This window comes from Nematolebias whitei, chromosome 7 (assembly GCF_014905685.2).
Source record: "Nematolebias whitei isolate Nwh7 chromosome 7, NemWhi1, whole genome shotgun sequence".
Classification (NCBI taxonomy): Eukaryota; Metazoa; Chordata; class Actinopteri; order Cyprinodontiformes; family Rivulidae; genus Nematolebias; species Nematolebias whitei.
Genome location: NC_056504.1, coordinates 36,953,364 through 36,961,831, shown reverse-complemented (window position 1 = coordinate 36,961,831; position 8,468 = coordinate 36,953,364). Strand labels below are relative to the sequence as shown.

General features: G+C 35.4%; 1 protein-coding gene across 2 annotated transcripts in view; it reads right to left on the bottom strand.

The window, feature by feature from the left end:
- LOC119411874 (nuclear receptor coactivator 5) overlaps positions 1–8,468 on the bottom strand; it is a 615,997-nt gene that overhangs the window by 516,715 nt on the left and 90,814 nt on the right. The gene's annotated exons all lie outside the window — the stretch shown is intronic.

Below are 8,468 nucleotides of genomic sequence, written 5' to 3'. Positions count from 1 at the left end.
TATATATATACACACATACATACATACATACATACATACATACATACATACATACATACATACATACATACATACATACATACATACATACATACATACATACATATATATATATATATAGGTTTCCACGTTTACCTCACTCTCCAGTGTGGTCACAGAGACCACAAAGCTTTTGCAAGCAGCTGAATTCAAACAAACAGGCTGAGCATCAAATTCCTGCATGTCGTCTAAAAAGTCAGATCCTTGTTGTGTGAATGTTTATGAAGCATTCACACCATTGTGATCCATTTTTCTTCCGAACGTTTTTGGCACGATTCTTGTCCTGCAGTTTTCAAGCTAATTCAACAAATCACATCAAAACGTTCAGCTCTTTCAGGACAATCCTGCTATGAGTTTAGGTATTGGTGCACCTCTAACTTTTTAAAATCTTTAGCCTTTTCTGCCAGTTTTTATTATAGAAAATGAATTGAGCTCATTTTCAAACCTTTCAGATATTTTGATCTGTTTACAATCTTTTGCTCCTTTCACATTTTACTCTGGTTCAGCTTCTTTCTACTTCCTTGTGCAAATTTAAATATTTTTTCAGCTATTTTCAGCTAATTTCAGCTGTTTTATTTCTGCTGTTTTGTGCTCTTTTCAGATTCTTTCGGCTAACTACAAATTTTCTGCGCTTCTTTTACCTTCTAGCATGTTTTGCTCCTTTCAGCGTTTTCTACTATTTCAACTACTATATAGCTGTTTTTATGCTAATTTAAGCTTTTTCATCTAATTCCACAATTTTTGCACTCATTTCAACATTTTTCAGCCTAATTCAGCAAAAAATATGCTCTCCCCACTTCCTTCTGAAAATTTAAGCTTCTTTCTGCCCTTTTAGCTACTTTTCTTCAGTTTTTTTTGTTTAGGTAATCCCAGCTTTTTTAAAAAAAAAAAGATAATATCCATTTTTTGTGCTAATTTCTGCTTCTTTCAGCAAACATGTTCTTTCTTTTTTCTTCTGCCAATTTTAAGCTTGTTCTCACTTTTTACCCGTTTTTTTTTTATTTTTAGCCAATTTCAGCTGCTTTCAGATAAATTAAAGTTTTCATGCTAATTTATGCTACATTCAGCCTAAATAACATCTTTACTCTAATTTCAGCTTGTTATGCACCTTTCAGCTTAGTTATACCACTTTCAGCTATTTTTTGCTATTCCAGCTAGTATTTAGCTGTGTCTATGTTAATCTTAGCTTATTCAGCTACTTCCACATTTTTAGCACATTTAAGCTCTTTCAGCTTCCTTCTGGTAGCTTAAGTTTCTTTCTGTCTTTCAGCTACTTTTCAGCAATTTTTTTCTCTAATTTCAACCTTTTTTTTTAGCTAATTTTCCATTTTTTGTGGTAATGCCTTCCTATTTAAACCTATTTTAGCAAGTATATGTTCTTTTTAATTTATTCTGCTAATTTAGGCTTGTTCTTCCATTTCAGCTACATTTCAGCATGTTTGTTTTTTTTATTTTTATTTTTTTAGCTAATTTCAGCTGTTTTTCAGCAAGTTCTTCTGTAATCAGCATTCACACTACCGGTAAATTGCATTTCCTGCATGAAACTGCTCTACTTTTGCTTTGTTGTAGAGTGCTTTAGATAATATCTTCCTCTGCTCTTTTTCTGTTCTAGGCGTTCCCAAAATAAAGTTGATCAAATGTAGACGTGGTAATTGTCTGTCACACATTTGTCTGGTTCCTGTGCCCATCCGTGACAATTTCATGTATGACACATATATGATTAGTGTTAGACTTCAGTTCATAAATATATTTAAATAAATTTAAATTTTTATGTTGTATTGTTGGGTTTCATATTTAAGATTATACTTCAATATAGCTGCCAGTGTGGGAATCAAGAGTTATAGAAATTCACTTGTTTTGATTCTAACAGGCTGCACATACGTGTAGATGTTATCTCTGTCAGCTCACAATAAGACGGTTATCTGTTCACATGTCAGCAATATGAAGTGAGCATTTTTCTTCCAGTGCTGGGGAATCAAAAAACTTAGCCAGGTTTGTTGAGTAAGTGCCAAAATTCCCCTTATTTTGAAGATTTTCAATTAACAGCTAAATACTTAAGACTTTTTGATTAATTGCAACCACAAAGAGTGACAGTAGCAACTAACTGTAGCACTTTGTGTGCCGTTTTGGACACACCTTGTAGGAATATTACAATATTTCTGTTGAAATATGAATGTTATGTGAAATTTATGGCGGCACAACAATTTATAAAGTAGAGTTAAATGATTATAAATTTATTTGAGGTCTAAGATGACTGTGATCACGTTTGTCTCAGTTCTGCTCAGGTTAGCCGTTAGCTCATAAATCTGGTGAGAGTTATTTTCTGTTTTTCCAAACTGAGTTTGTTCAAAGAGCCATCTACAACAGGCAAAACATTAAATGTTCATAAGCTTTCAACAAAACACAAATTCAAAATATGAACTTTTGCTTTGAGTGGTTAAAACAATATAACGTTCAACAGTTTCTGCTCATGTTTGGGACTTTCATAAAAAAAAAACAGTCTATTTTGCTGGTCTAGCTTTTTGATAAAATTTAGAGCCATGCTTTTAGGCAGCACTGGGTTTCAGGTCATACGCTGATATATTTATGTTTTTTTTTGTTATCAACACAGATCGGGGCAACATTGAACTGAAATATTCATGCTCTGTCATAAAGAATAAATATGTCCAAACAGACTTTGAAGTGACCTACAAAGCGAAGTGTGCAAGCTCGTATTCTTTGCGAGATATCCTTGCTTGTTAAGAAATTCAGTGTAACCCACAAAGTTGACACAGTTACCATCAAGAAAAAAGCCTAACCTGCTCAACCCCTGTGGTTGTTTTGAAGAAGGGAAACACGGTTGATGTGCATCTTTCTCAGAGGTCATTTTTAGAGAGGCACACTCCAGCTGAAACCCTGTATAATCTTAATGAGGTCAGGGGTTATTGCACATTCTCTTTTTTTTTTTTTTAACTCATCTGAACAGTCTAGACAGAACATTCCTCACGTTTGGAGTGACGCCTTCTCTTTGCACCAGCATCAATTTTCAAACACAATGCAGAGTTTTAGGTTTTTGGAATTAAAAAACATTTTTTCTTCTTCTTTCTCTCCTTCTGTCTTCGTGCTACTCTCTTTCCTCTCAACATGCACTTTCGCGATCACACTCACACACAACTCCTTCGCCATGCCGTGCCGTGTGACTAATTTCTCCTGGGCTTTGGACTTCAGCATGACAGAGGGCGAGAAGGAGAAAATCAAAGAGAGAGCAGAGGCAGTGGGGCACTGTGAGCTCACAGGAATCTGCCCACATCGAAAGCAGCTCCATAAACCACCTCTCATGTTGCTTGTTCTTGGTCTCCTCTCTTCCTGTTTCGTCTCATAGGCAGGTGCGAGTCCAGAGCGTGCACGTGTAGCCTCTGTGGGATTGTATCAATTTGATCACTGTTTGCTCTCCAGTTTCAGGTACTGGAGACAAAACACAAGCAATGTGCGCGACGCTCTCATCTGTGAAGGAAAATTGAAATCTAAGTGTGTTGTTTTTGAATCCAATTTGATCTGTCTTTGCTGGATTCTGTAGAGTGGAACGGCTGCCAATCAGCACCGCTTTGTTTACTCTGTGCATCCTGCTGACAACAGGGTGATACAAACATCAGCTGCTGTACTGTCACAAACTGGGCCTTTGCACACTTTGATAAAGACCGCACAAAAATAGGACGCGTAGCTCTACAATAACTCTTGCAGTAATTTGAGAAAAACGAATAAGCCGATGATTTTAAACGTGGATCATCAAATAATGTGATAAGAAACTAGAGAAAGATAATACATGTTATTTTTAGGAATAAAATTAAAAGCTTAGCATTTTTTTTAAGGAACGGATATCACCTGCAACATCATTTCAGAGTTTTAAACTAAGATCTTCTCATGAAAAGAAATTCAATTTCATTTCAGTTTATTTGTTTAGTGCCAAGACACAACAGAAGTCATCTCATGGCACTGAACAGAAAAATTTATATATATATATATATATATATATATATATATATATATATATATATATATATATATATATATATATATAAATATAATCGAGAATCACGTTAAGATAGAAATAATTTCAAATGAAAACTATTCAATTTTAACAATTCATTTAAGGAAATGAGGTCAATTTGTCCTCTAGAAGTCTAAGCCTATAGCAGCATAACAAGCTAACCCTAATTATAGGATTTATCAAAAAGGAAAGTCTTAAGCCCAGTCTTAAAACTGGACAATGTGTCAGCCTCATGGACAGAAACTGGAAGTTGGTTCCACAAGAGAGGAGTCTGATAACTGAAAGATCTTTCTCCCATTCTGCTTTTGGAAACTCTAGGAACCACAAGTAAACCTGCAGTCTGAGAGCAAAGTGCTCTGTTAGGAAAATATGGAACAATAAGATTTCTAATACAAGATGGAGCTAGGTTGTTGAGAGCTTTGCAGGTTAGAAGTAAGATTTTGAATTCGATTTTGAATTTGACAGGGAGCCCTTAAAAATTATGTGATTGTAGCTGTTTTGGTTCAAACCTTGTAAATGATGTCACCATGCAAAATTTTCAAAGATCCTGTAAATGTGTAGTTGCTAAATGCATGTGTTGAGGACAAGTCTCAGCTACTACCACCTAAACTTTAGCTCATTGTCTTGAAATTTGAGTTTCATGGTCAACTTTGTGTTAGCTAATGATGATTAGTTATGGTGGCCATCTTGTAATAGGTTAGCTCTAAAAGTCAATCAGTTGTAAAAGTACATCCAGTGGTTACAACCTGATTACAATCTGTTCAGTGGTTTATGACATATTTTGCTAACAAACAAGCAGGGTTTATGCCAATAGTGATATTGTTCAAAAACAGGTCTGGAGTGATCTGTTAGTGCTTAGCACATATGTTATGAATGACTCTCAGCTACTAAAACACCAAATGTTAGTTGCATCAGGTTAGTTTAATATACATACAATTGGCTGATGTTTTGTGTTTGGTAAGCTTTCTTTGCTGTGAGGGCCATCTTGAATTGGGTTTGACTTTAGAAGTTAATACTTGTAGATGTACATCCATTGGTTACTGTTGGAGAGTTTCATTAAAATTTGCTTTGTGGTTTAGGAGATAGTTTGCGAACACTACGGACAAATTAATCCACAGCCCACACGTTATAGTCTCAGCTTTCTGAGGGGGGCAATAATAAAGAACATGATGTAGGTACAAAATTAAAGAACAATAACCACCTAGACTTCGATTAAGAAACATCAGCAAAATACATGAAACTACTGTGTAACTGTTTGACTGACAATAGTTTTTTTGTTGTTGTTATTTTATGTTTGTATTGTGATGATTGATATAATTGCTGCTTTGTAGATCCACTTCAAGCTGATTGTTAATGTCTGATTTATGCAGCATCGACCATCTGCTTCGACCGGCTGGGGTTTGAGAGGACAGGAAGGAAAAACAAACAAACATAGAATGGCAGGTCCAGGTGTACTTTCTAAAAAGAATATAAATAATTACACATACAAACAGGCAGAGTAGAGCAAGTAAAGGCAGCAGCAAGGAAGGAAATGTGGTCAATTTGTTCTCCAGCAGTCTAAGCCTATAGCAGCATAACTAAGGAAACCCATGCTGACCCTAACTATAGGATTTATCAAAAAGGAAAGACAAGTCTAATCTTAAATGTAGACAAGGTGTCAGCTTCACGGAAAGAAACTGGAAGTTGCTTCCATAATAGAGGAGCCTGATAACTGAAAGCTTTGCCTCTCATTCTGCTTTAGGAAACTCTAGAAATCACAAGTAAACCTGCAGTCTGAGAGCAAAGTACTCTGTTAGGAAAATATGGAACAATAAGGTTTGTAATATAAGATGGAGCTAGGTTGTTGAGAGCGTTGTAGGTTAGAAGTAAGATTTTGAATTGTATTCTGAATTTGACAGGGAGCCAATGGAGAGAAGTTAAAACTGGATATATATGATCTTTTCTACCAACTTTCATTAAAACTATGGCAGCAGCATTTTGGATCAACTGAATACTTTTTAAATACATTTTTGGACACCCAGGTAATAAACAATTGCAATAGTCCAGCCTAAACATGATAAAGGCATAGACCAGTTTTTCTGCAGTATTTTTGGACAAGATGTTTTTCCACTTCAGTGATATTACGCAGGTGGAAGAAAGCCCTTCTGGTAACTTTTTTAATGTGGGGGTTAAAAGACATATCCTGATTAAAAAAATAACACCAAGATTTTACATTAGAACTGGAGGCCAAATTAATGCCATCCAGAAGAAGTGAAAGGCTGCAACGTTGTTTTCCTAAGATGCTCAGGTCCAAAAACCACAACCTCTGTCTTGTCTGACTTTAAAGGCAGAGTATGAAGTGTCAGGTGTCCAGGTTTTTATGTATTTAAGGCATTATTGTAACTTCTGTAACTGATCGGATTCATTGGGTTTCATGGACAAATATAAATATATATATATATAAATATAACTGTGTATCATCAACAATGAAAATTTATCCCATGCTGTTTAACAAATTTACCTAATGGAAGCATATATAAAGTAAAGAGCATTTGTCCAAGCATTGAACCCTGAGGAACCCCATGACTAACTTTGGTGTATGAAAATTATCCATTATTTATTTTTACAAACTGGAACCTAATCAAATAAATATGATTAAAACCATTTTAGAGCCATTCTTGTAATCCCAATATCATATTCAAGCCTCTGTAGTAGAATGTTGTGATCAACTGTATCATATGCAGCACTGAGGTCTGCAAAACACTGACTAATAAATTAGAGGCCTAGCAGTCCTAGTAAGGAAGGCATATCATTCACTGCCTTTTGTGCTACTGTTTAAACTACAATACTTTTACAATGAGAAGGCACAGAATTTTAGACATTTTGTTCAAACATTGAGGATAACTTTTTAGGGAATTTTACATTATTTGTTTGTTTATGGAATATGTGTTGCGATTGGTGGTCAGCTATTACCATACTAAGTTTTTAGCTTGATTTTTTTCAAAACTCACTCAGTTATAGCCATTTTTGTGTAAGCTAAATTTGGCAATCATAAATTTTAAGCTTGGTTCATTCCAAAAATGAATCAGTTCTTACTCCCCCCACAAAGTTAAATGGAAAAGCAGGTTAAAAAATTTGGATGGATGGGTGACTATTAAGGATTGTGTTCTAAATGTTTCATTCAAATCCTGAAATGTTCAGTGATTTAAGAGATATTTTGCTAACAGTACAAACAAACACACCACACAGAAAAACTGGCAAATACATAGTTGCTCCACCTTAGGCTTTGCTTTTGAGCAATAAATACAGCATGGCAAAATTAAATAAAATAAAAAATAAATATAATAACATATAATTAAAAAGTCCTGTACTACTGTACTAAAAAATAATTAAATAAATACGTTACCAGTTGGTGTTTTAATTTTCCATACATTGTGTCATGTTAGTAACAAAAACCTGGTACCTTCCTGTTTGGAAGAACTATAACAAGAAAATCTAAAATTAAATGAATTAAAAAAAGGTCCCCCCCCCCCCCCCACACACACACACACACACAGCAAATCATAAATGGAGTTTGCATTTAAAAAGTTCATCGCATTGATGTGATGAAGACACATGTTTTCCTTTTGACACAGAAGACCTCGCTTCTTTTAGACTGGAGACATAATGATAGTTTTGCAGCGTTTCCCTTCCATCCCATGCTCACCTGCTAACACCTCTTCCCCTGGTCCTAATTCCTTTAAACATTTAAAACAGGGACCTTAATTATTAATTTCCTGCAGTCTGGAAGTCCTGAACCAGGCCTCGTGTGGCTCCCCCCTGCAGGGTTTGTCTGAGTGGACACATTTCTCGGTTGCTCATTAATTGATGACATCAGTAGGCAAAAGTACTCTCATTTTCCCCATCTTACTTTCTCTGCTGGTCCTGAATGTCACGAGGAGTTTTAGGTGGGAAGTCTCGCTGACACCATTCAGACGATGCCTTCACGCCACTGCGGGCCCCTCAAAGGAAATGTTAGACAAGTCAGCAGTAAGTGAACTATGTAATCATTGTTTAAAAGCTTTCTGTCTCTGCCCTGGTATAGTTTCTAGGCTGGGCCTTGTAGTCTGGGTGGTTACTGAAGCTACTTTATTCATAAAACTGTCATAAAACTGCTTTTTTGCCTATTGCCAAAAGGTGAAGGTAGATAAACATGTTTTTTTTCTGTTTGCGTCCCTCTACTACCAAAATATTCCATAAACCACTGAACAAAATCTAATGAAATTTCAAAAAATGAATATTTTGGCTTTAAATCTACAACTGATTAACTCCTCAAGTAATTCAAGATTGCTGCCACTAGCAATTGACCTTGTGATCCTCAGATAAATAATGTTAACTTACTTTTTATATATATGGATGTTTCTTTACAGTGCCCTGAGATAAC